The sequence below is a fragment of the Scyliorhinus torazame genome, chromosome 3 (genome assembly GCF_047496885.1).
Source record: "Scyliorhinus torazame isolate Kashiwa2021f chromosome 3, sScyTor2.1, whole genome shotgun sequence".
Lineage (NCBI taxonomy): Eukaryota > Metazoa > Chordata > Chondrichthyes > Carcharhiniformes > Scyliorhinidae > Scyliorhinus > Scyliorhinus torazame.
The window spans coordinates 262,482,644-262,510,380 of record NC_092709.1 but is presented as its reverse complement, the minus strand read 5'-3'; the positions used below and the strand labels follow the sequence as shown (position 1 = coordinate 262,510,380).

Here is a 27,737-nt window from a genome sequence, read left to right as displayed (position 1 = left end):
ACATCCTTCCTAAAATGAGGTGACCAGAACTGTACACAGTACTCCAAATGTGGCCTTACCAAAGTTTGTACAGTTGCATCATCACCCCACGGCTCTTAAATTCAATCCCTCTGTTAATGAACGCTAGCGCACCATTGGCCTTCTTCACAGCTCTATCCACTTGAGAGGCAACTTTCAAAGATGTATGAACATAGACCCCAAGATCACTCTGCTCCTCCACATTGCCAAGAACTCTACCGTAAACCCTGTATTCCGCATTCATATTTGTCCTTCCAAAATGGATAACCTCACACTTTTCAGGGTTAAACTCCATCTGCCATTTCTCAACCCAGCTCTGCATCCTATCTATGTCTCTTTGCATCCAACAACAGCCCTCCTCACTATCCACAACTCCACCAATCTTCGTATCATCTGCAAATTTACTGACCCACCCTTCAACTCCCTCATCCAAGTCATTAATGAAAATCGCAAACAGCAGAGGACCCAGAACTGATCCAGTGCAGAAGAAGGCCATTCGGCCATCGAGTCTGCACCGACCCTTTGAATGAGCATTCTACCTATGACCACAAATCCTATCCCCGTAACCCATAATCTAACCTGTACATCCCTGGACACTAAGGGGCAATTTAGCATGGGCAAGCCACCTAAATTACACATCTTTGGACTGTGGGAGGAAACCGGAGCACCCGGAGGAAACCCACGCAGACACGGGGAGAGTGTGCAGACTCCGCACAAACAATGACCCAAGGCTGGAATTGAACCCGGGTCCCTGGCGCTGAGAGTCAACAGTGTTAACCACAGTGCCGCCACTTCATGAATTTTGTGTTGCTAAGCAACACATCCCTTGCACTAACCAATGACCTTAAAGAGTTGTATCTTAATTCCATCTGTTAGTGTTCCTATAAGCCTTTCTCTCTTCTGAGCATGTGCGCTTGGGGTGGGGCTTCAGTCTGCAAGAGAGTGTTCGGCAAGCAAGACTTGTGTGCTAGTCACTCCTGTTCTCATAGTTGTTACTGTTGCTTCGTTATTGCTGTTTGTAAACTTTGTTAATTTATTATATAAAGAAGAGTGTTCTTTTGACAACGCGATCAACTACCTTTCTTGCGGGTTCAACTTACCACAACCCCCAAACAAAAGGTACAGCTACATTTCGAAAGAAGTTTTTGGGTTCTATTTTAACCCCCTTATCTGGAATAACTTTACAGGCCAGTGGGTGACAATCGATCTTTAAACCACAAGTTACCTGAAGACCCTTGACACCCAAGTCTTTCAACTATAGTAGTGAACCCTCAGAGAGCTGGGATTGTCTCAAACAACCAGAGTATCCGCTAACGATCAATGAAGCTGCGCTGGTTCATATTCTTTGTTCTACTGGGATTGATAATCCCCAAATCCGAGGCAGAATGCTATTGGATAACAAACGGTATGTGGCTAGTCAACTGGAATTTATAGATAGTTTTGTTTTAAATGTCTTTCATAAATTTTTTGCTTTTGATTTTATTTGCTATCATCGTAGCAGAGACTCGACGTTAACTTTAAAACTAATTGCTGAATTTAAATGGCACTCTTTTTACAGGTTAGCATGAATATTGTAACCAAGTGAATATATCGATATTTCAGACAAGAACTGAAGTGCATAAGTTGGGAACATAGGCTGTCAGGGAAGGACACAATTGAAATGTGGAACTTGTTCAAGGAACAGATACTACGTGTCCTTGATATGTATGTCCCTCTCGGCAGGGAAGAGATGGTCGAGTGAGAGAACCATGGTTGACAAGAGAGGTTGAATGTCTTGTTAAAAGGAAGAAGGATACTTATGTAAGGCTGAGGAAACAAGGTTCAGACAGGGCGCTGGAAGGATACAAGATAGCCAGGAGGAAACTGAAGAAAGGGATTAGGAGAGCTAAGAGAGGGCATGCAAAATCTTTGGCGGGTAGGATCAAGGAAAACCCCAAGGCCTTTTACACATATGTGAGAAATATGAGAATGACTAGAGCGAGGGTAGGTCCGATCAAGGACAGTAGCGAAAGATTGTGTATTAAGTCTGAAGAGATAGGAGAGGTCTTGAACAAGTACTTTTCTTCAGTATTTCCAAATGAGAGGGACCATATTGTTGGAGAGGACAGTGTGAAACAGACTGGTAAGCTCGAGGAGATACTTATTAGGAAGGAAGATGTGTTGGGCATTTTGAAAAACTTGAGGATAGACAAGTCCCCCAGGCCTGATGGGATATATCCAAGGATCCTATGGGAAGCAAGAGATGAAATTGCAGAGCCGTTGGCAATTATCTTTTCGTCCTCACTGTCAACAGGGGTGGTACCAGGGGATTGGAGAGTGGCGAATGTCGTACCCCTGTTCAAAAAAGGGAATAGGGATAACCCTGGGAATTACAGGCCAGTTAGTCTTACTTCGGTGGTAGGCAAAGTAATGGAAAGGATACTGAGGGATAGGATTTCTGAGCATCTGGAAAGACACTGCTTGATTAGGGATAGTCAGCACGGATTTATGAGGGGTAGGTCTTGCCTCACAAGTCTTATTGAATTCTTTGAGGAGGTGACCAAGCACGTGAATGAAGGTAAAGCAGCGGATGTAGTCTACATGGATTTTAGTAAGGCATTTGATAAGGTTCCCCATGGTAGGTTTATGCAGAAAGTAAGGAGGCATGGGATAGTGGGAAATTTGGCCATTTGGATAACGAACTGGCTAACCGATAGAAGTCAGAGAGTGGTGGTAGATGGCAAATATTCAGCCTGGAGCCCAGTTACCAGTGGCATACTGCAGGGATCAGTTCTGGGTCCTCTGCTGTTTGCGATTTTCATTCATGACTTGGTTTCCTCCCACAGTCCAAAGATGTGTAATTTAGGTGGCTTGCCCATGCTAAATTGCCCCTTAGTGTCCAGGGATGTACAGGTTAGATTATGGGTTACGGGGATAGGGGTTGTGGTCATAGGTAGAATGCTCATTCAAAGAGTCGGTGCAGACTCGATGGCCGAATGGCCTTCTTCTGCACTGGAACAGTTCTGGGTCCTCTGCTGTTTGCGATTTTCATTAATGACTTGGATGAGGGAGTTGAAGGGTGGGTCAGTAAATTTGCAGATGATACGAAGATTGGTGGAGTTGTGGATAGTGAGGAGGGCTGTTGTTGGATGCAAAGAGACATAGATAGGATGCAGAGCTGGGCTGAGAAGTGGCAGATGGAGTTTAACCCTGAAAAGTGTGAGGTTGTCCATTTTGGAAGGACAAATATGAATGCAGAATACAGGGTTAACGGTAGGGTTCTTGGCAATGTGGAGGAGCAGAGAGATCTTGGGGTCTATGTTCATACATCTTTCAAAGTTGCCACTCAAGTGGATAGAGCTGTGAAGAAGGCCTATGGTGTGCTGGTGTTCATTAGCAGAGGGATTGAATTTAAGAGCCGTGAGGTGATGATGCAGCTTTACAAAACCTTGGTAAGGCCACATTTGGAGTACTGTGTACAGTTCTGGTCGCCTCATTTTAGGAAGGATGTGGAAGCTTTGGAAAAGGTGCAAAGGAGATTTACCAGGATGTTGCCTGGAATGGAGAGTAGGTCTTACGAGGAAAGGTTGAGGGTGCTAGGCCTTTTCTCATTAGAACGGAGAAGGATGAGGGGCGACTTGATAGAGGTTTATAAGATGATCAGGGGAATAGATAGAGTAGACAGTCAGAGACTTTTTCCCCGGGTGGAACAAACCACTACAAGGGAACATGAATTTAAGGTGAATGGTGGAATATATAGGGGGAATGTCAGAGGTAGGTTCTTTACCCAGAGAGTAGTGGGGGCATGAAATGCACTGCCTGTGCAGGTAGTTGAGTCGGAAACATTAGGGACCTTCAAGCAGCTATTGGATAGGTATATGGATTGCGGTATGATGGGGTGTAGATTGATTTGTTCTTAATCGAGGACAAAAGTTCAGCACAACATCGTGGGCCGAAGGGCCTACTCTGTGCTGTATTTTTCTATGTTCTATGTTCTAATTTCTATATCGCTTCTATAGTCCTCTATTCCAGGATTATGGGTATTTTAGTCTGTTCATGACACAAATAATCTCTTTTAAAAAATATATTGATTATGGAATGGTTATAACACAGGAAGCCATTTGGCCTGTCCTGTTCCTATTAGTTCTCTGTATGGGCAATTCTAAGAGTCCCAATCTCCTGTCCTTTCTCTGTACCTGCACAATTCTTTTCTCTTCAGGGGCGAGATTCTCCGACCCCCCTCCGGGCACCGGAGATTCGGCGGGGGCGGGTATCACGCCGCGCCGGTTGGCGGGCCCCCCCGCGATTCTCCGGCCCGGATGGGCCGAAGTCCCGCTGCTAGAATGCCTGTCCCGCCGGCATGGATTAAACCACCTACCTTACCGGCAGGACAAGGCGGTGCGGGCGGGTTCCGGGGTCCTGGGGGGGGCGCGGGGCGATCTGGCCCCGGGGGGTGCCCCCACGGTGGCCTGGCCCGCGATCGGGGCCCACCGATCCACAGGTGGGCCTGTGCCCTGGGGGCACTCTTTTCCTTCCGCCTTCGCCACGGTCTCCACCATGGCGGAGGCGGAAGAGACTCCCTCCACAGCGCATGCGCGGGGATGCCGTGAGCGGCCACTAACGCTCCCGCGCATGCGCCGGCCGGCAATGTCATTTCCGCGCCAGCTGGCGGGGCACTTCTGCCAGCTGGCGGGGCGGAAATCAGTCCGGCGCGGGCCTAGCCCCTCAAGGTTGGGGCTCGGCTCCCCAAGGTGCGGAGCATTCCGCACCTTTGGGGCGGCGTGATGCCCGACTGATTTGCGCCGTTTGTGGCGCTGGTCGGCGGACATCACGCCGATACCGGAGAATTTCGCCCCTGGTTCTTAACCTTTTGAAACACACAATTTAATCTGCTTCCACCACACTTTCAATCAGTTTGTTCCAAATCCGAACCACTCTGTGTAAAAACATGGGCCGGGATTCTCCGACCCTGAGCCGGGTTGGAGAATCCCCGGGGGGAGGCGCGAATCCCGCCCCGCCGCCGGCTGCCATTTTCCGGTGCCATTTTCCGGGGGCCGGTGGGATCCCCGCCACGCTGGTCGGGGGCCGTTGACAGCGGCCTCCCCCCGGCGATTCTCCAGGCCCCGAGGGTCGAGTAGCCATAAAGTTTTCGCCAGTCCCACAGGCGTGAATTACTCACCTCACGCACGGCAGGACCTGGTAGGTAAGTGTGCAGAAAAGAGTGCCCCCACGGCACAGTCCTGGGGGGGCGCGCGGCTTGATACGACCCCAGGGGGGGCCCCACGGTGGCCTGGCCCGTGATTGGGGCCTACTGATCTGTGGGTGGGCTGTTTCCGTGGGGACCTTTTTTCCTACATGCCGGGCCCCTGTAGGGCTCCACCATATTGTCTGGGGGCCGGTGCGGAGAAGGGAACCCCCCGGCATGCCCGGAAATACGGTGGCCGGTCCGCGCATGCGCGAGATCACGCCGGCCGGTCCGCGCATGCGCAAACCCGTGCCGGCCCTTCGCCGTCGGCTGGAGCGGCGCCAACCACTTCGGCATCAACCTAGCCCCTGAGAAATTGGAGAATTCCTCACTTTTGGGGGCTGTTGACCCCGGAGTGGTTGCTGCCAGTTTTTCAGCCGGCGTGGGACATAGCCCCATTTCCAGAGAAACCCGCCCATGTTTCCTCATGTCCCTTTTGGTTCCTTTGCTATTCACCTTTAATCATTGCCCTCTGGTTCTCAACCCCTCTGCCAATGGGAATAGTTTCTCCATCTACTCCTGTCTACATCCCTCGTGACTTTGTACACGTCTATCAAATCTCCCCTCAACCTTCTCTTCTTGAAAGTGAACAGCCCCAAATTCACCAATCTATCAACTGAAGTCCCCAGAACAATTCTCTCAAATATTCTCTGCATTCCCTCCAGGCCTTCACATGTTTCTGGACACAATACTCCAGTTGAGGCCATATCAGTGTTTTATAAAGGTTCATCATGACTTCCTTGCTTTTGTACTGTATGCCTCTATTTAAAAGGCCATATGCTTATTCAATGACTTTCTCATCCTGCACTGTCACCTTCAATTATTTGTGCACACAGGTATATGTGTTTCTGCACCCTTTTAGAATTTTCTCCTTTACCTTACTCTCCTCGTTCTTCTTACCAAATCGTACCATTTCACACTGCTCTGCAATTTCATTTGCCACATGTCCACCCACTTGACCAGCCTAATTGTCTTCCTGAAGTTTATCACTATCCTCCTGACAGTTCTCACTACTTCCAAATTTGGTGTCATTTGAAAGTTCAGAATTGTTATCCTGTACACCCAAGTCTACATCATTAATATATATTCAAGAAAAGCAATGGCCCTAATCTAGACTTTTGAGCAATCTCATTGTATACCTTCCTTCAGCCTGAAAATCAATGGTTCACCATCAGTCTTAGCCCAATTCGTATCTGTGCTGTTACATTTCCTTTTATTCCATGGACTTTAACTTTGCTGCAAGACCATTACGTAGCACTTGATCAAATGTTTTTTGAATGCCAATATACACCACGTCATTCACATTTTTACCCTCATCAACCCTCTCTGTTATGGGGGCGGCACGTGGCGCAGTGGTTAGCACTGCTGCCTATGGCGCTGAGGACCCGGATTCGAATCCCGGCCCTGGGTCACTGTCGCGTGGCGTTTGCACATTCTCCCCGTATCTGCGTGGGTTTCACCCCCACAACCCAAAGAAGTGCAGGTTAGGTGTATTGGCCATGCTAAATTGCCCCTTAATTGGAAAAAAATGATTGGACACTCTAAATTTTAAAAAATCCCCCTCTGTTACCTTATGAAAAAGCTCAATCGTAACTGGCCTTTGACAAATCCCTGATGGCTTTCTCAAATTAATCCATACGTGTCTAAGTCACTGTTAATTTTATCCCGAGTATCACTTCTGAAGCTTTCCCACCACTGAAGTTAAACTGACTGACCTATAGTTGCTAGATTTATCCTTATGCCTTGTTTTCACATTGTGGCAATGTACATATGATAATATATCTATACAATGATACATTAACTATATTTATATTAAACTATTAATGAATGAAATGAATGAAAATCGCTTATTGTCACAAGTAGGCTTCAAATGAAGTTACTGTGAAAAGCCCCTAGTCGCCATATTCCGGCGCCTGTTCGGGGAGGCTGTTACGGGAATAAACTACCTGGCATTCAGTTAATTTAAATGTTGACTTTTTTACCTTTGTTCCCTCTTTGAAGATCCTCACCTCTGTTTCTCCCTTTAAAACACTTTTTAAAACTTACCTCTTTCCCAAGCTTTTGGCCATCTGTGCACGTCTATTGCCTTATGTGGCTTAGTTCAATTTTGTTTTAAAATGCTACATAATGTTTTATTACTTTAAAGGCACTACATAAATATGTTGGTGTTCATCTTGGCCAAATGTAACCATAGGGTGGTGTGGGCTTGGGTAGGGTGCTCTTTCCAAGAGCTGGTGCAGACTCGACGGGCCGAGTGGCCTCCTTCTGCACTGTAAATTCTATGATTCTATGATTTATTTTATTTTTGCTGGGACATTTCTGATGAGGTCAATCATCTCAGCTCCAGGCCATTACTGCAGGAGTTCCTCAGGGTAGTGTCCTAGGCCCAACCATCTTCAGCTGCTTCATCAATGACATTCCTCCAATCATAAGGTCAGAAGTTGGGATGTTCGCTGATGACTGCACAATATGCAGCACCATTCGCAACTCCTCAGATACTGAAGCAGTCCATGTCCAAATGCAGCAAGACCTGGACAATATCCAGGCTTGGGCCTATCAAGTGGAAAATTACATTTGTGCCACAAAAGTGCCAGACAATGGCCACCTCCAACAAGAGAGAATCTGACCATTGCCCCTTGACATTACCATCACTGAATTCCTCACATCAGCACCCTGGGGGTTACCATTGATCAGAAACTGAACTGGGCTAGCGGTAGCACTGTTGCTTCACAGCAACAGAAGTCTGAGAACACGCACAAACACTCAAAAACAGCTTCTTCCCCACTGTCACCAGACTCCTAAATGACCCTCTTATGGACTGACCTCATTAACACTACACCCTGTATGCGTCAAGCAATGCCAGTGCTTATGTAGTTACATTGTATATGTTGTGTTGCCCTATTATGTATTTTCTTTTCTTCCCTTGTCTTCCCATGTACTTAATGGTCTGTTGAGCTGCTCACAGAAAAATACTTTTCACTGTACCTCGGTACACGTGACAATAAACAAATCCAATCCAATCCAATCCAGCTCCAGGGTCCACGGTTGATTCCCCGCTTGGGTCACTGTCTATGTGGAGTCTGCACATTCTCCCTGTGTCTGTGTGCGTTTCCTCCCACAAGGATGCACTGCAGGAACTCACTGAGGTTCCTTAGGCAACAACTTCCAAACCCATGACCATTACCATCTAGAAGGACAAGGACAGCAGATACCTGGGAATCCCACCACCTTGAGGTTCCCCTTCCAGTCACTCACCATCCTGACTTGGAAATATATAACTGTTCCTTCATTGTCGCTGGGTCACATTTCTAGAACTCCCTCCTGAACAGCATTGAGAATGCACTTGCACCTCAGGGACTGTAGTCGTTCAAGAAGACAGCTCACCACCAACCTTCCAAGGGCAACCAGGGATGGGTAAATGTCATAAATGATTTTTTAAAAAAACGTAATTTCTCTGCTGTCCATTTTGTGAAAATACAGTACACATTTCCATTTTCCAGACAAATGTCAATATCTTGGCCTTCATTATAATGTTGGTGAATCCTGGAAGACCAACGACTGTTTTCACTGCATCTGTACGGAAAAAAACAAAGTTATTTGCTGCGACATGTGAGTGATTTACCAAGCCGGTCAGTCAATGTGGACACAGAACTGTACTGCAAATTAGTTGACTCAATGATAAAAGCTACACCAGAAAAATTCAGCTTCCATTCAAATTTACTTCCAAACAGCTAAGAAATCCAATAGGATAGTAATTCCATCATTTATCGGGAACCATGTAAATTCCCAATGATGGCTGTATCGATCAGTGCATTTTGTAAAATAAATCTGAAAACATTCACGGTTACCCAGATTTTGTGCTGACAATAATGGAACGATGATGAGGCCCCTTCATATCTCAGTACCCTCCCCAGCCCTCGATCAGCCCTACATCCCTCAGAGTTCTGCTCGCCTCTTAATTACCCCACTAGTGGCAGCTACGCTTTCAGCTCTCAAGCATGGAATTTCATCCCTAAACTTCTCAGCCTTGCTCATTCTCCTCCTATTTAAAGCCTACCTTGTTAACCATCTGCCCTACTATCTCCTCATGAAATGAAAATCACTTATTGTCACAAGTAGGCTTCAATGAAGTTACTGTGAAAAGCCCCTAGTCGCCACATTCCGGCACCTGTTCAGGGAGGCTGTTACGGGAATTGAACAGTGCTGCTGGCCTGCCTTGGTCTGCTTTCAAAGCCAGCGATTTAGCCCTGTGCTAAACAGCCAGTGCCACTTTTTGTTTGGAAACTTTCCTGTTGAAACACCTTTGGATGTTTTGCTATGTTAAAGGCACTATAGTTATTGTCAAGTTATTGTTGAGCCATTAACTAGGCATTGTTATTAAGGAGTAAATTGCACAGCCAATTCTAGAGTCTGCATACTTACAGCAAAACACAGAGATTGGAACATTCCTGTCTGGGTTGTCCTGCTCCGTCACAAGCTTTGCTACACTGGTATCTTGCTGAATGACACAGCATTAAAATACATCTGGTGATGTTGAGGTACATAGGCATTAGATATTGAATATACATGCAGCAAAAGTTAGGGATTGTCCTTTCAAGAGCATTTGTAGTGGTGTGGTAAATCTTAAATTTCTGCCAAGCAACCTCTCTGGTGCTGAATATAGAACGAGTACTAGCCATGCCCCTAGCCAAGCTGGTCCAGTACAGCTATAATACCAGCATTTACCCGGCAATGTGGAAAATTGTTCACGTATGTCCTGTCCACAAAAAAAGCAAGAAAACACAAGCTAGACAATTATGACTAGCTCCATCTACTCTTGATCATCTGCAAGGTGATGGAAGGTATCATCAACAGTGCCACCCAGTGGAACTTACTCAGAAATAACCTGCTCATTGACACTTAGTGTGGGTTCCGTCAGGGCCATTCAGCTCCAGACCTCGTTACAGCCTTGGTTTAAACATGCACTAAAGAGCTGAACTCAAGAGATGAAACCAAGTGTGGCATCAAGGAGCTCCAGCAAAGCTGAAGTCGATTGGAATTGGGGAAAAACTCTCCACTGGTTGGAGTCATACCTGGCACAAAGGAAGATGGTTGTGATGATTTGTGGTCAGTCATTTCAGTCCAAGGATATCGCTACAAGAGTTCTTCAGTGTAGTATCAGTGCAGAATCTTCAGCTGCTTCATAAATGACCTCCCTTCCATCATGTCAGAAGTGAGGCTGTTCGCTGATGATTGCACAATGTTCACCGCTATCCACGCTCCTCGGCCAATGGATCAGTCCATGCCCAAATGCAGCAAGACCAGGACAACATCCAGACTTGGGCAGACAAGCAGCAAATAACATTCGCACCACACAGGTGCCAGACAATGACCATCTCCAAAAAGAGAGAATCTAAACATCTATGCTTGACATTCAATGTCATTTCCATCACTGAATCCCCCACTATCAAAATTCTGGGGGTTACTATTGACCAGAAACTGAACTGGACCAGCTATATAAATACTGCAGCTTCAAGAGCAGATCAGAGGCTGGGAATTCCGCAGAGAGTAACTCACCTCCTGACTCCCCAAAACTGGTCACCCTACAAGGCACAAGTTGGATTGTGAGTAATATTCTCCACTTGCCTGGAGGAATGCAGCTCCACAAACACTCAAGATGGGCGGCAAGGTGGCACAGTGGTTAGCACAGACGCTTCCTAGCTCCAGGGTCCCAGGTTCGATTCCCGGCTTGGGTCACTGTCTGTGCGGATACTGCATGGGTTTCCTCCGGGTGCTCCGGTTTCCTCCCACAGTCCAAACGTGTGCAGATTATGTGGATTGACAATGCCAAATTGCCCTTAGTGTCCAAAAAGGTTGGATGGGGTTACTGGGTTACAGAGATAGGGTGGAGGTGTGAGCCCGGGTGGGGTACTCTTTCCAAGGGCTGGTGCAGACTCAATGAGGCAAATGGCTTCCTTCTGCACTGTAAATTCTATGATTCTAAGCCCAGCACCATTCAGGACAAAGCAGCCTACTTGATTGGCACTCCACCCACCACATTAAACATTCTCTCCCTCCACCAGCAACGCACAGTGGCAGCAGTGTGGATCACCTACGCGATGCAATACATCAACTCAACCAGGTTTCTTCAACAGGAGAGACTTCCAGTGATGGTGATGTGCGGAGCGGGCGCACATCAGGTGACTCTCCTCCAAACCAGAACCAAATAGGCACTTCTGGTCGAATGTTGCCCATAATTGACAAAATTACCTCAACAACAAGAAGAGGACAACCACAAGAGTATGCCACTAAATGGGAGCTCAAGGGGCCGAAGAGATGGCAGAAGTGGCGGAAAAAGCCACGAGCAGCAGGCGGGCAAAGCGACGGACCCATGACGAAGGGGCCCTGCTGCCCAGGAGAGAGGGAGACCCCAGCATCAGCCTCCCCCTCCCCCATCACCTGGAGGTGGATGGTAGAGCTTCCTGATGAAGGAGCTGACTGCCACGAAAGAGGGATCAGGATAGAAATCCAGGTGACGATCAAGGTGGCAGTGGCAAAAGCGATTGATGGGCTGGGGAACAAAGTAGAGCTGCAGGAGAGGATGTAACTCGACCTGGAGAAGACATCGATGGACCAAAGCAGCAGAATCGTCGCCCTGGAAGCTGAAGTGAAAAGTCTGGTGGCGGCGTGTGGTGAATGTATTACGGCAACCATTCACCGCTGTATTGCATTGTACTATGTTGTTGCCCTTGTGGGCTCCACCTATGGACCAATGTATCACATTACATCGCACTGTATCATGTTGGCGCCCTTGTGGGCTCCGCCCCCTTGAGGGAGGTATATAGATCTACTGCCCTGCAGGCGGCTCTCAGTGCAGAGCAGTCGCAGGCAGGCACAGTTCTAGCTGATTAAAACCACTGTTCACTTCAACTCTCGGTCGAGTGAATTGATGGCCTCATCAATTTAATCAGCTACAACATCGCGATGGAAGCAGCCCTCAAACCTGATCGACTGGAACTCGACCCACTGGCCGCTGAAGCCAAAGGGAATTGTTCGCACTGACTCCACTATTTTGAGGCCTACCTCGCCGCCTCCTTCTCGCCCTCCATCACCGACGAACAGAAACTGAGCCTCCTCCACCCCCGGGTGAGCCACAGAATCTCCGTGCAAATCGAGGAAGCGACAACGTACGCAGACGCGGTCGTGATCCTGAAAAGGCAATATGTGAGGCCGGTGAACTAATTGTTCGCGCGGCATCTCCTCACCACTCGCCGCCAACGCCCCGGGGAATCGTTGAAGGAGTACCTACGCGGTCTGAAAGTACTCGCACGAAGCTGCAACTACAAGGCCATCACGGCCTCACAACACATGGAACTCGCCATCCGGGATGCCTACGTGGCTGGAGTCCGATCCAACTACGTCAGACAGCGCCTGCTCGAGAAGGGCGCCCTCGACCTAGAAGAGACAGTAAAACTAGCCACCTCCTAGAAGTAGCGTTTCAGAGCCTCAAAGCTTTCCCCTCTGACCACGCAACCCCCTCGTAGACACCCGACCAGAGGGTGCCCCAGGCCTGTGCCGCGCGACTGCCCACCCAACCCGGGGGGCTGCACTGCTACTTCTGGGGCCAGCAACAAAACCCCAGGCAGCATTGCCCGGCTCGGAATGCGACCTGTAGCGACTGCGGCAAGGAAGGACACTTTGCCAAAGCTTGCCTGGCCAGGTCCAAAACCTCCAAATCACAGGCCTGACTTTCAGACTCACAGGCCCGCAGACCCCGCAGCGTGGCTGCGTGCCTGCCGGCTCCGCCCCCTCTGGACGCGTCATCTGCCTCGTGTTGTCCGTGGGGGCAGCCATCTCCAACTCTACACAACACATGCGACTCACGGGGGCCGCCATCTTGGCCGCCGTCTCCCACATGGCCTGCCATGTGTGACTCATGGGGGCCGCCATCTTGATTGCCGCCTAACACATGCGACCGACGGGGGCCACCATCTTGGCCGCATTCTTCATCATCCGCCCGACACGTGCAACCGACAGGGGCAGCCATCTTGGGACCAGACCACCACCTCCGACCACGCCGGCTACCCGCAACTCGGCGCGGTCACCCTTGACCAGTCACACCCAAAGCACCTCAGGAACTCGATGATGACCATCCGGGTCAATGGGAAAAAAAAGCCCTGCTTGTTTGACCCCGGGGGCACGGAGAGCTTCGTACACCCAGACACGGTAAGGCGCTGTTCTCTCCCAATTTCCCCCGCTTCCCAAACAATCTCCTTCGCTTCCGGATCGCATTCAGTGCAGATCCGGGGGTACTGTGTCGCGAACATCGCGATACAGGGCGCCGAGTATGCCAATTTTAAACTATATGTGCTCCCTGATCTCTGCGCTCCTCTCCTGTTAGGAGTGGACTTCCAGTGCAACCTCAGGAGCCTGACCCTGAAGTTCAGCAGGGCCCTACCCCCTCTCACCGTATGTAGCCTCGCGACCCTAAAGGTCGACCCTCCCCCGCTCTTCGCGAACCTCACTGCCGACTGTAGACCCATCGCCACCAGGAGCAGGTGGTACAGTATCCAGGACAGGACTTTTATCAAGTCCGAGGTCCGGCGGCTCTTGAGGGAAGGGATCATCAAGGCCAGTAATAGCCCCTGGAGAGTCCAAGTGGTGGTCATCCGGACTGGGGAGAAGAACCGGATTGTTGTAGACTACAGCCAAACCATAAACCAGTACACGCACCTCGATGCGTACTCCCTTCCCCGGATAGTGGACATGGTGAATCAGATTGCTCACTACCGGGTGTTCTCCACGGTAGATCTGAAGTCCGCATACCATCAGCTCCCAATCCACCCGGGGGACTGCCACTACACGGCCTGTCTGCCACCTCTTACACTTCCTCCGGGTCCCCTTCGGCGTCACCAACTGGGTCTCGGTCTTCCAAAGAATGAGGGACCGAATGGTGGACCAGTACGGGCTGCGGGCCACATTTCCGTACTTGGACAACGTCACCATCTGCGGCCACAACCAGCAGGACCACGACGCCAACCTTCAGAAGTTTCTCCAAACCGCCCAAGCCCTAAACCTCACTTATAACTAGGAGAAATGTGTTTTCCGCACAACCCGACTGGCCATCGTCGGCTGTGCTGTGGAAAACCGAGTCCTAGGGCCCGATCCCGACCGCATGCGCCCCCTCCTGCAACTCCCCCTCCCCAACTGCCCCAAGGTCCTGAAAAGATGCCTCGGGTTCTTTTCCAATTCTGCCCAGTGGGTCCCCAGCTATGCAGACAAAGCCCGCCCACTGATCAAAGCCACCATCTTCCCACTGACGGCTGAGGCCCGCCAGGCCTTCAGCCGCATCAAGGCAGATATTGCGAAAGCCGCGATGCACGCGGAGAGGTGGAGAGCGACGCATCAGAGGTCGCCCTCGCCGCTACCCTTAACCAGGTGGGCAGGCCCGTAGCCTTTTTCTCCCGTACCCTCAACGCCTCCGAGATTCGACACTCCTCAGTTGAAAAAGAAGCTCAAGCCATTGTGGAAGCTGTACGGCATTGGAGGCACTACCTCGCTGGTAGCAGGTTTACCCTCGTCAGCGACCAACGGTCGGTAGCCTTCATGTTCGACAATACACAGCGGGGCAAGATCAAGAACGATAAAATCTTGAGGTGGAGGATCGAACTCTCCACCTATAATTACGATATTGTGTATCGTCCTGGGAAGCTCAATGAGCCCCCAGATGCTCTGTCCCGTGGCACATGCGCCAGTGAGCAAGATAACCGACTCTGAGCCATCCACAACGACCTCTGCCACCCGGGGGTCACCAGGCTTCTCCACTACATCAAGGCCCGCAACCTGCCCTACTCCACCGAGGAGGTCAGGGCCATGACCAGGTACTGCCAAATCTGCGCGGAGTATAAGCCGCACTTCTATTGACCAGATAAGGCCCACCTGGTGAAGGCATCCCAGCCCTTCGAGCGCCTCAGCATCGACTTCAAAGGGTCCCTCCCCTCCACTGACCGCAACGTGTATTTTCTCAACGACGTTGATGAGTACTCCTGCTTCCCCTTTGCAATCCCTTGCCCCGACATGACTGTGTCCACTGTCATTAAGGCCCTGCACAGCATCTTCACCCTGTTCGGTTTCCCCACTTACGTCCACGGTGACCTGGCTCCTCGTTTATGAGCGACGAACTGCATCAGTACCTGCTCGGTAAGGGCATCGCCTCAAGCAGGACTACCAGTTACAACCCCCGGGGAAACGGGCAGGTGGAGAGGGAGAACGCAACAGTATGGAAGACCGTCCTCCTGGCCCTATGGCCTAGGAATCTCCCAGTTTCCCACTGGCAGGAGGTCCTCCCCGATGCACTCCACTCCATTAGGTCACTCCTTTGCACAGCCACGAACGAGACCCCTCATGACCGCCTATTTGTTTTCCCTAGGAAATCCACCTCCGGGGTCTCGCTTCCGGCCTGGTTGACGACACCGGGGCCTGTATTCGTCCGGAAACACGTGAGGAGCCATAAGTCCGACCCCCTGGTCGAGAGGGTCCAGCTCCTTCACGCCAACCCCCAGTATGCCTACGTGGCGCACCCCGATGGCCGACAAGATACAGTCTCCCTCCGGGTCCTGGCATCTGCAGGATCCCCTACAACCATCACATACCCCCACTAACCTACACCGAACAGCGCCCCCACCCCCACATGGCCTCCACACCCCCTCCTCTACCCCTTCCCCCCATCGCCGGCCTAGAGGGATGAAGCTCCCGGAGTCAACACCCATGCCCGCAGCGACAAGTTCAACACCCGTGCCCGCAGCGACGAGTTCAACACCCATGCCCGCAGCAAGACCAGAGCTCAGGCGATCGCAGCGCACGATCAAGGCGCCGGACAGACTCAACCTGTGAGCCACTTCACCCCCGCTGGACTTCAATTTTTGAACAGGGGGTGAATGTGGTGAATGTATTATGGCAACCATTCTCTTCAACAGGAGAGACTTCCGGTGATGGTGATGTGTGGAGCGGGCGCACATCAGGTGACTCTCCTCCAAACCAGAACCAAATAGGCACTTCTGGTCGAATGTTGCCCATAAATGACAAAATTACCTCAACAACAAGAAGAGGACAACCACAAGACTATGCCACCAAATGGGAGCTCAAGGGGCCGAAGAGATGGCAGAAGTGGTGGAAAAAGCCACGAGCAGCAGGTGGGCGAGGCGGTGGACCCATGACAAAGGGGCCCTGCTGCCCAGGAGAGAGGGAGACCCCAGCATCAGCCTCCCCCTCCCCCATCACCTGGAGGTGGATGGAAGAGCTTCCTGATGAAGGAGCTGACTGCCACGAAAGAGGGATCAGGATAGAAATCCAGGTGACGATCAAGGTGGCAGTGGCAGAAGCGATTGATGGACTGGGGAACAAAGTAGAGCTGCAGGAGAGGATGTAACCCGACCTGGAGAAGGCATCGATGGACCAAAGCAGCAGAATCGTCGCCCTGGAAGCTGAAGTGAAAAGTCTGGTGGCGACGTGTGGTGAATGTATTACGGCAACCATTCACCGCTGTATTGCATTGTACTATGTTGTTGCCCTTGTGGGCTCCACCTATGGACCATTGTATCACATTACATCGCACTGTATCATGTTGGCGCCCTTGTGGGCTCTGCCCCTGGCTCCGCCCCCTTTGGGGAGGTATATAGATCTGCTGCCCTGCAGGCGGCTCTCAGTGCAGAGCAGTCGCAGGCAGGCACAGTTCTAGCTGATTAAAACCACTGTTCACTTCAACTCTCCGTCTCGTGTGAATTGATGGTCGCATCACGGCCCAGGCGTACTTAAAGGGAAAGGTTGAGGACCAAGAAAACAGGTCCCGTGACAAAATATTTGGATCGTGGGCCTGCCAGAAGGCATTGAGGACAGGGATCCGACGAGCTACGTCGCCCAAATTGTCCTAGGCAACTTAGTCGGGAGAGACAACCTTCCCAGGCCCCAAGAGCTCGACAGAGCAGAGGTCGCTCAGGCCGAAACCCAAAACAGTGGAGCAGCCAAGGGCAATTATTGCAAAGCTGCACTGATACAAGGATCGTGAGAGGATCCTGCGGTAGGCGCGTCAGACGAAAGCGAGCACCTGGGAAGGACAAAATCAGAATTTATCAGAACATTGGGGCAGATCTAGCAAAACGCAGGGCCGAGTTCAACCAGGCGAAGTCGGCCCTGTGCAAGAACGGGGTACAATTAGGTGTGCTGTTCTGGGTCACGTGCCAGAAGAAAGAACATTACTTTAACACCCTGGAGGAAGTGAATAAATTTGTAAGAACCAACCGCAAGGAAAAGGGACAGGCTAGAAAAAGGGACAGGCAAGGAAAAGGGACAGGCTAGGAAAAGGGTTGTGCAGAGAAAGACTGTGAGAGGGAAAATCAAAGACGCATTGGACTGTGAGCATGTTTGCGCGGGACTGGGATGCCTCATTCTGATTGTAAAAGGAAGACTGGGACAGAAGGAAGCAAGGACAGGGGAAGGCAGGTGAGGGTGTAAACAGGGAAAACAGGCAGTCACTGAGCATAAGGAAGGGGCTAAAACCAGCCCCGGGAGGGGGGTCACAACACTAGTAGAAATAGCTAGCATTGGAAGACAGACAGCAAGGGGGCCGTAGCGCACCTCCTGGAAAGGAGGGAGCACCTGGTCAGGGGGTGGGGGGGACACAAGGACGGGAAGGGGTAAGCATAGGGGGAGACGGGGAAAGGGTGACACGGGAAGAGGGGCAGGTGGGGAAAGAGCGCAAAAGAAATAGAACAGGGAAAATGAGTTGGTTTTCCTCCGGGCTTCAGCGGGTGAGGAACAGGCTGGGGAAACAAGATGGAGCTTCAAGCAGCCACTTTGTAGGGTCCCTAAACAAAGGGATATCCCAGAGTGCAGGGGCACACCCACGTGGCGTGCACACAGTTGGCAGCCATATTGGGTGCCCCCTGGACAAAGGGAAGCCTGAGAGCACAGAGGCACGACCTCATGGTGAGATCAGTGACCGTGGCCATTTTGGACGGCCACCTAACAAAGGGAAACCCTGAAGTGCAGGGAAATATCCACCAGGTAAGCATGGTTGATCCCGCGAAGGGTGGGGGGGACAGAAACCCTCCCATTAGGATTATCACCTGGAATGTCAGGGGAGTTAACGGCCCGGTGAAAAGATCCAGAGTGTTTGCCCATCTAAGAAGTCTGAAAGTCGACATAGTCTTCCTACAGGAGACACACCTGAGGGAGAAGGACCGACTGCGAGTAAGAAAGGGCGGGACAGGCGTGCCATTCCTGCTATGGGACTAGGGCTAGGGAAGTAGCCATATTGATTATCAAGAGGAAAAGATTCACGGTGACGAGGACGGTTATTGACCAAGGGGGGTGGTACGTCATGGTCAGCGATGTCCTGGACGTGGCATCGGTAGTCCTGGTAAATGTGTACCTGCCCAACTGGGATGATACAGGATTCATAAAAGAGACCATGGCAGAAATCCCTGACATTGACACACACCAAAGATCATGGGGCGCAACTTCAACTGTGTACAGGACCCGCTAACGGACCGATTGAACCCCAGATCGGGGAAAAGGATGGCATGGCTAGGGAGCTGGGAACATTCATGGAGCAGATGGGGCGGTGGACCATGGCCGTTCCGACCCCCGGTGAAAGGAATTTTTGTTTTTCTTGCCGGCCCACAAAGCGTACTCAAGGATAGACTTCTTTGCAGTGGGGAAAGCGGTGCTTCCAGGAATAGTAAGATCGGAATACTCTGCAATAGTTATCTCTGACCACGCTCAGCATTACGTGGATGTGAGGTTGGAGACGGACTGTGCCCAACGCCCCACATGAAGGTTGAGCGCGGTCCTACTGGCCGATAAAGTCTTCTTCCAGAAAATATCACAAGCCATACAAATAACCAGAGCGAGGCAGTCTCACCTTCACGTTCTGGGAGGCACTGAAGGCTGTGATTAGGGGAGAGATTATAGCCTACAAGGCACATAGAAACAGGGAAGAGAGGGTGGCCAGGCAACAACTGATCCACTCCATTCTGGAGGTCGACAGAAAATGCTCTGTGACCCTGGCAGTAGAGCGTCTAGCAGGCAGAAAAAAGCTGCAGATGGACTTTAACCTGTTATCCACCAGGAAAGCAGTGCACCAACTCCGTCAGACATGAGGGACCTTCTACAAACACGGGGAATAGGCTGCCCACCTACTGGCTCACAAGCTGTGAAAGCAGGCAGCCACGGAAGAGATAGTTCAGGTGAAGGATAGCAGAGGCAGACTGGTAACTGAGCAAAAAGAGGTCAACAAAGCATTCAAGACCTTCTACCGAGGGCTGTACACCTCCGAACCCCCGCCCTGCCGATACCCCTGATTTATTTTCAGACTTGCATTCATAACCTCCTCTTCTTCCGGATTGGCTGTAATCCCAGCAGTGCCCATTGCTCATACCTAGCACTGCCAGGAATACAGAATTGTCAGCGATCTGATTCGCTGGCAGCTCTCTAAGCCGGGACTTCCTCTCCAGATGGGGGTGGCAGTCCCACCCTGAGCAAATTAACAGGCCACCAAACATCACATGGCTGTGGGGCCATGTGTTCCCCAACGACACTTTGGGCAGTGGGGCAAAAAACTCCACCATCTGAAAAATCTTCCCCTGTGAGTATGAACACGAAAGCTGCAGCCAAGCCATGGGGAAAAGATAGTGCAGGTGGCAGATCACCAGAGAACTGGATTGCACATTAACTTTGCTGAAGAGAACTCAAATGATGACCAGGCAGGTATTATGAAGGGTTTGCACATTGAAGTCACATTCCATGTCATCAACAGAGAGCCTAGTCACCCAGTAGCCATTCGTTTGTTTGCTGTGCGGGTCGACATACACCAGGTATAGGGGACTGACACAGAATAAATGGATTGTTATTACTACCAGGATACCAGGCATTGACCGGCACACTGCGTGGCCTGTGTGTGGTGGTATGTATTAGGGGTATTAAGGTACCCTGGGATGCCGAGAGGCTATTGGTGGACAGACACTGGATCCCAATTGGATCAGCCGCCTATTGGCTCCACCCAGTAAGGCGGTGTATAAGAGCCCGGGTTCTCCCAGCAGCCGCATTCTGTAACTGTGCTGCTGGGGAACAAGTCTGCGTAATAAAGCCATCGTTCGACTCCTTCTCATCTCGTCTCGTGAGTGATTGATTGTGCTACAATTTATTACGCAGATTTTTAATGACATGGAGCTCCAAATCATGCCGGAGCGTCTGCGAATCAGCCCCCACGCGGCAAACGCAGCGGCCACTTTTAAACATTGGTTAGCGTGTTTCCAGGGATATCTCCGAACGGCCCCCGGCATACCTACAGAGGAACAGAAAATCCAGGTCCTGCATGCCAGGGTGAGCCCTGGTATCTACACGCTCATAGAGGATGCAGAAGATTTCCCGATGGCGATCACGATGCTGATAGGAATCTACGTTCGGCCCGTCAACCAGGTCATCGCACGCCACCAGCTCGCGACGAGACGGCAGATACCCGGGGAATCGCTGGACGAATTCTACAATGCGCTGTTGATACTGGGGAGAAACTGCAACTGCCCATCGGTTGCAGCTAATGAACACACAGAGCTGCTGGTCCGAGATGCGTTCGTGGCAGGTATGCTCTCATCCCAAATTCGCCAGCGATTGCTGGAAAGAGACACACTAGGCCTCAAAGAGGCATGGGCCCTCGCGGCCTCGTTTGATGTGGTGTCACAGAACGCCCGCGCCTATGCCCCCGACCGCGCGGCAGCCCCTTGGGCACCGTGGACCCCCGCCGTGACCGAACCCCCAGGACCCCCCACCGCCCCGCAGGCCTGCGCTGCCAGAGCGGCAGATCACCCAGGGGGGGCCCCGCTGCTACTTTTGCGGGCAGGGGAAACACCCCCGGATGTGCTGCCCAGCCCGCTCGGCCCTCTGTAAAGGGTGCGGGAAAAAGGGGCATTTCGTAGCTGTGTGCCAGGCCCGGGGGGTAGCTGCAATCTCCGGGGGAGAACCCCAAACTCAACCCCCCCAGCGATCCATGTGCAGCCAACAGGCGCCGCCATCTTCGCTCCCGGACTATATGCGGGTGGGATGGGCGCCGCCATTTTGTGCCCCCCATCCGGCAACGTGCGATCCATGGACGGCGCCATCTTGTCCACTCCCGACCGTGTGCGACCCATGGACGCCGCCATCTTGGCTGACGTCTAAGGACCCCGGGATGGACGGCCACACGGGGCCTGAAGAAAACGCCCCGATGCAGCAACTACGACTGGCTTCTGTGACCCTGGACCAGTCGCGGCCCCGAACGCTCCAAAAAGCATCAACAACTATATTTATAAACGGGTACGAGACGCCCTACCTGATCGACTCTGGGAGCACGGAGAGTTTTATACATCCTGATATGGTAAGACGCTGTTCCCTTCCGATCCACCCGAGTAATCAAAAAAAAATTCTGGCGGCGGGGTCCCATTCGGTAGAGATAAAAGGGTTCTGCATCACGAACCTCACGGTGCAGGGGAGGGAGTTCAAAAACTACCGGCTTTACGTCCTTCCCCACCTCTGCGCTGCCACACTCATAGGATTGGATTTTCAGTGTAATCTCCAGAGCTTAACGTTTAAATTCGGCGGCCCTATACCCCCACTCACTATCTGCAGTCTCGCGACCCTTAAGGTCGATCCGCCTTCCCTGTTCGCGAACCTCACCTCAGATTGCAAACCAGTCCCCACTAGGAGCAGACGATACAGCGCCCAGGACCGATCTTTTATCTGGTCAGAAGTCCAGCGGCTGCTGAGGGAAGGCATAATTCAGGCCAGCAATAGTCCCTGGAGAGCCCAGGTGGTTGTTGTAAAGACCGGGGAGAAGCAGAGGATGGTCGTAGACTATAGTCAAACCATCAATAGGTACACATGATCCCGACATGATCAATCGGATTGCACAGTACAAGGTCTTTTCCATGGTGGACCTTATGTCCGCCTACCACCAGCTCCCCATCCGCCCGAGCGACCGAAAATACACTGCTTTCGAAGCAGAGGGCGGCTCTATCATTTTTTAAGGATTCCATTCGGCGTCACTAACGGAGTCTCGGTCTTCCAACGGGAGATGGAACGAATGGTTGATCGGTACGGTTTGCGGGCCACGTTCCCGTATCTCGACAACGCCACCATCTGCGGCCACGCCAGGACCACAACGCCAACCTCCGCAAATTCCTCCAGACCGCAAACGCCCTGAATCTTACATACAACAAGGAAAAATGCGTGTTTAGCACCGACCGTCTAGCCATCCTTGGCTACGTAGTGCGAAATGGAGTGATAGGCCCCGACCCCGAATGCATGCATTCCTCCTCCCCCACTGCTCCAAGGCCCTGAAACGCTGCCTGGGCTTCTTCTCTTATTACGCCCAGTGGGTCCCCAACTACGCGGACAAGGCCCGTCCGTTAATCCAGTCCACGGTTTTCCCCGTCGACAGAGGCCCGCCAGGCCTTCAGCCGCATCAAAGCGGATATCGCAAAGGCCACGATGCACACAATCGACGAGTCCCTCCCCTTCCAAGTCGAGAGCGACGCGTCTGACGTAGCTTTGGCGGCCACCCTCAACCAAGCGGGCAGACCCGTGGCCTTTTTTTCACGCTCCCTCCACGCTTCAGAAATCCGCCACTCCTCAGTGGAAAAGGAGGCCCAGGCCATAGTGGAAGCTGTGCCCGCAGGAGCCACACCCCCCCCCCCCAACACCAGTGACCCCCTCTGGAGCCACGCACACCCCCCCAACACCAATCACCCCCTCCCTCCCGCCGGCGCACCCCACAGCCGCCCCCTTCCAGGGTGGATCGGTCCTTCCCCCAGCCCCGAATATGGATATTGGAGCGGGACGAGGCATCGCGATGCTCCCAGAGACGACGAGGCCGGAACCTGCGCCTGCATCACCACCGGGGCTAAGACGATCGGCGAGGATGACCAGGGCACCCATTCTACTCATCGAATCTGTATAATAAAGCAAGAAATGCCTCTGTAAATAATTTTTTTGGGTTGCCCGGTAAAAGCGGCATTATAGTTAATATCGGAGTATAGCCGCCATGTTAGCGGCATCCTAGGTACCGACTCTGGCAAACCCTACCACCATATGGCCCACTACCCCGCCGGGTTCCTTTTTAACAAGGGGTTAATGTGGTGGTATGTATTAGGGGTATTAAGGTACCCTGGGATGCCGTGAGGCTATTGGTGGACAGACACTGGATCCCGATTGGATCAGCCGCCTGCTGGTTTCACCCAGTAAGGCGGAGTATAAGCGCCCGGTTCTCCCAGCAGCCGCATTCTGTAACTGTGCTGCTGGGGAACAAGTCTGCATAATAAAACCATCGTTCGACACCTTCTCATCTCGTCTCGTGAGTGATTGATTGTGCTACACTGTGGTCTCACACTAACTATGGTTTGAATGAATGGAGCCCTTTCATTTTAGAGTTGACATGGGATGCAGGCAAAGCAATGTATAGGTATATAGTCAATGGCAATCTGCGCCTTGGGGAAGCCTACAATTCTTGCAAATTCTCCTGCTTGATCCATTGGTTCGTCCAGAGAAGAAGGAATGAAATTAGTCTCTTTGCACAGAAAGGTTCTGTGGCGTTCAGCATACAGAAATCTGAGAGATGTTGCTTAAATTCCAACAACAGTCTGAAAGGAACCAAGCACACAAATGTTCAGAGCAGCAGTTACAGTGAAAAGCACAAATAATGTGGTCCACGCCCTGATCTGAGGTTGGGGTTGTGGCTGCAGTAATTTGCAGCTTTCACTAATAGCTCCTTTGGTGAAATAGTAAAAATGTTTTGAGCATTGATCATCGCTAATGATCATTGGGCAGCATGGTGGCACAGTGGTTAGCACTGCTGCCTCATTGCACCAGGGGCCTGGACTCAATTCCAGCCTTGGGTGACTGTGTGGAGTTTGCACATTCTCCCTGTGTCTGTGTGGGTTTTCTTCAGATGCTCTTGTTTCCTCCCACTGTCCAAAGATGTGCAGGTTAGGTGGATTGGCCATGCTAAATTGGCCCTTAGTGTCCTTAAAGGTTAGGTGGGATTAGGGTTGAGGCATGGGCCTAGGTAAGACCCTCTTTCGGAGGTTTGGTGCAGACTCGATGGACTGAATAGTTTCCTTTTGCACTGTAGGGTTTCTATTATAGGAGATTTGCTCCGTTAAGAGTATGTGTGCGTGAGAACAAGCAGCACAGACCACTGGAAAAGGTCACGCCGACACATGGCACAGTAGAGGAAGGAGAGAGATGCAGAAATTTATCAGGCTGGTTCTGTGGATGAAGGATTTAACTACAAGGTTAGGTTGGAGATGTTGAGGTTGTTTTCCTTCGAGCAAAGCAGGTTGAGGGGGGGATGTAATGGAGGTGTACAAGATTATGAAAGCATCTAGATAAGGGAGAGAAATAACATTTGTTTCTGTTAGCTGATGGTACAAATTCTAGAAGTCACGGATTTACGATTCTGAGCCAAGAGGTACAGGGACAATGTGAGCAAGAGCTTTTTTACACAGCAGGTGGAAATGATCTGGAACTCACTGCCTTCTGAAGGAATTTGAATAAGTGAGGGAAATAAACCACTGGGATAAGGTAGGAAAATGGGATTAGAATGCTCTAGAAAGTAAGCATGGACCCGATAGTCTCCTTCCATACTTTTATGGTGGGTCTGTCCTATTTGTGGATGGGACCTGCTAGGCAATGGTGATGAAGGAGCCGGAGACATTGGCTGAAAGGTACAATTCTGTGAATATGACTATGTCAAGCTGTTGCTCAAATATTTGTGGGGCCCAAATATTAGGGAGGAGAACTTTGCAGGGTTAACGAGGCTGGGCCTGTCTTTGTCATTTGAGCTGCCTTTGTCAATGTCAGATGTTATTCTGATCATTGGTTTGATGTGAATGACTTGTTTGGTTATTTCAGAGGACTGAAAGCAATAAACCACATTGTTGTGGGTCTGGAATCACATTTATACCAGACCAGGTAAGGATAGCAGATTCCCTTCCTTACATAACCAGTTGAATTTAGAACAAAGAACAAAGAAATGTACAGCACAGGAACAGGCCCTTCGGCCCTCCAAGCCCATGCCGACCATGCTGCCCGACTAAACTACACTCGTCTACACTTCCTGGGTCCGTATCCCTCTATTCCCATCCTATTCATGTATTTGTCAAGATGCCACTTAAACATTACTATTGTACCTGCTTCCACCACCTCCTCCGGCGGCGAGTTCCAGGCACCCACTACCCTCTGTGTACAAAACTTCCCTTGCACATCTCCTTTAAACTTTGCCCCTCGCACCTTAAACCTATGTCCCCTAGTAATTGACTCTTCCACTCTGGGGTAAAAATCTTCTGACTATCCATGCTAATATGCTACCCCTACACTACGTACTGTTATCTTATGTAGTAACTTAAGATATGGTACCTTATCAAATGCCACCTTATCCAATGCCTTTTGGAAATCAAAGTACACCACATCTACAGGTTTTCCTTTAACTATGAATGATACTTCATCTAAAGAACACAGATTAACTAAACACAATTCCCTTTTCATAAAGCCATGTTGGCTCTGCCTGATCACATTGTGATTTTCTAAGTATCCTGCTATAACCTCCTTAATAATGGATTCCAGCAGTTTCCTCAATGACAGATGTTAGGCTAACTGCCCTATAATTTCCTGTTTTCTGCATCTCTATTGGTTAAAGTTGTTCTATTCGTTCATTAGGTTCATAGTCTACATTAACTGATACTAGCTTTTTAATTCCGGATTTATTTAATTAGTAGAATTTGAATTTCTTAGTTGCTGTGGTGGAGTTTAAATTCACATTTCCAAATCATTACTTCATGTCTCTCGATTACCAGTCCTATAACATAGGCACAATGCTACCGTACCCACATAAAACTTTAATTAGTGTCATGGGAACTGAGCTGGTAATCCCATCCAAAAGGCAGTACCTCTCACCATACAGCACTCCTGTGGTCAAAGAGTCAATAGATGCCTAAATGTATGTGCACAAATTCATATTGAGGCTTTCAATCGCCATTTTGTGACTAACAATGCCAAGCTGAGTGTAGAAGAAAGATGCAATATTTTTGTGACCCTTTCAATGATTTAGAAGGTGTGCAAAAAACATTGAAGTAATGGCCTTGTAATTCCACTGCTTGGAAGATTATTTAACATTTTTCATTACAGTAAACTTGATTTCTTTTGCACTTTTTTCCACTTTGTCTACTGAAAGTTTTTTTTTAAACCTATGTTATGCATTCAAATTGAATTAATACTGCTGTTTAGTCCTCAACAAAAGTCCAAGAAAGAATATAATGATTTACCTTCACAAATAGAACAGGTCTACATCGTTTATCAGTTATAGTTTCTTCTATTTCTTTGTCACATACCTATTTTGTTAAAAAAATGTACTCAGTTCTATGAAAGAAAAGTTAATTGGAATTGATCTTTGTTCAGGGTAAATTACACATCTGACTTTGGTCATCACTGTGATGTTTGGTACGACGCAAAGACCTGCCAACTCTCCCTTCTATGTGGCCGCAGTTTGAAGAGGACATAGAAGTGCTCCACAAAATCAGATGCACCTGTCAATAACATGTTTGATTTACACTCAACACATTCTGTCAATTGTATTTGTATATATGAACATTCTGATGCATAAAATATGACTTTAATTGCTTGTATTTAGCTTACATAATAAACCAATAATAATGTACTATATGGAATATGGCTGTAACCCAATCTCTTGTATGAGGCTTTTTGATATTGTATTTCGCAGCTCTTCTGCTGGGCTAGTTGCAGAAGCAGATTTAGCAAATCTTCCCATTTTCCTATTCAACTTCTCTTCAACTAAATTTAAATGTATAGAATCATAGAATTTACAGTGCAGAAGGAGGCCATTCAGCCCATTAAGTCTGCACCGGCCCTTGGACAGAGCACCCTACTTAAGCCCCCCCTCCACCTTATCCCAGTAACCCAACCTAAGCTTTTTGGATACTAAGGGGCATGGCCAATTCACCTAATCTGCACATCTTTGGGCTGTGGGAGGAAACAGGAGCACCCAGAGGAAACCCATGCAGACACGGGGAGAAAGTGCAAACTCCACACAGACAGTCACCTGAGGCCAGAATTGAACCCGGGTCCCTGGCACTGTAAGGCAGAAGTGCTAACCACTGTGCCACCGTGCTGCCCACTGTGCTGCCCGTCCTGTACTGCTATCTTTCCAAAAATACTTCTGCCTCCACATGTCCATTTTGCACCACTTACTTTTTCATCTATTTAGACTGCAGTTCAAAGAGTAGCAAATATTATTTGGGAGCAAGGATAATGGCTGAGAGGAGGAGGTGGGGGGAAGGGGGGGGGGGTTTGACATGGAATGTCCGGGGGTAAAGAGGCCCGGTGAAATGGGCAAGGGCTTTCACTCACTTGAAGAGTTTGAAAGTCGATGTGGTACTATTGCAGGAGACCCACTTGTGAGTGAATGTCCAGG

At 50.2% G+C, this 27,737-nt stretch overlaps 1 long non-coding RNA gene across 1 annotated transcript; it reads left to right on the top strand.

Annotated features, from left to right (window-relative positions):
• The first annotated feature begins 1,042 nt into the window (after positions 1-1,042).
• Positions 1,043-26,968, top strand: LOC140409597 (uncharacterized). The gene is made up of 3 exons (XR_011940418.1): positions 1,043-1,423; positions 8,743-8,851; positions 26,705-26,968. It is a non-coding gene; the product is annotated as an uncharacterized lncRNA (long non-coding RNA).
• The last annotated feature ends 769 nt before the right edge of the window (positions 26,969-27,737 follow it).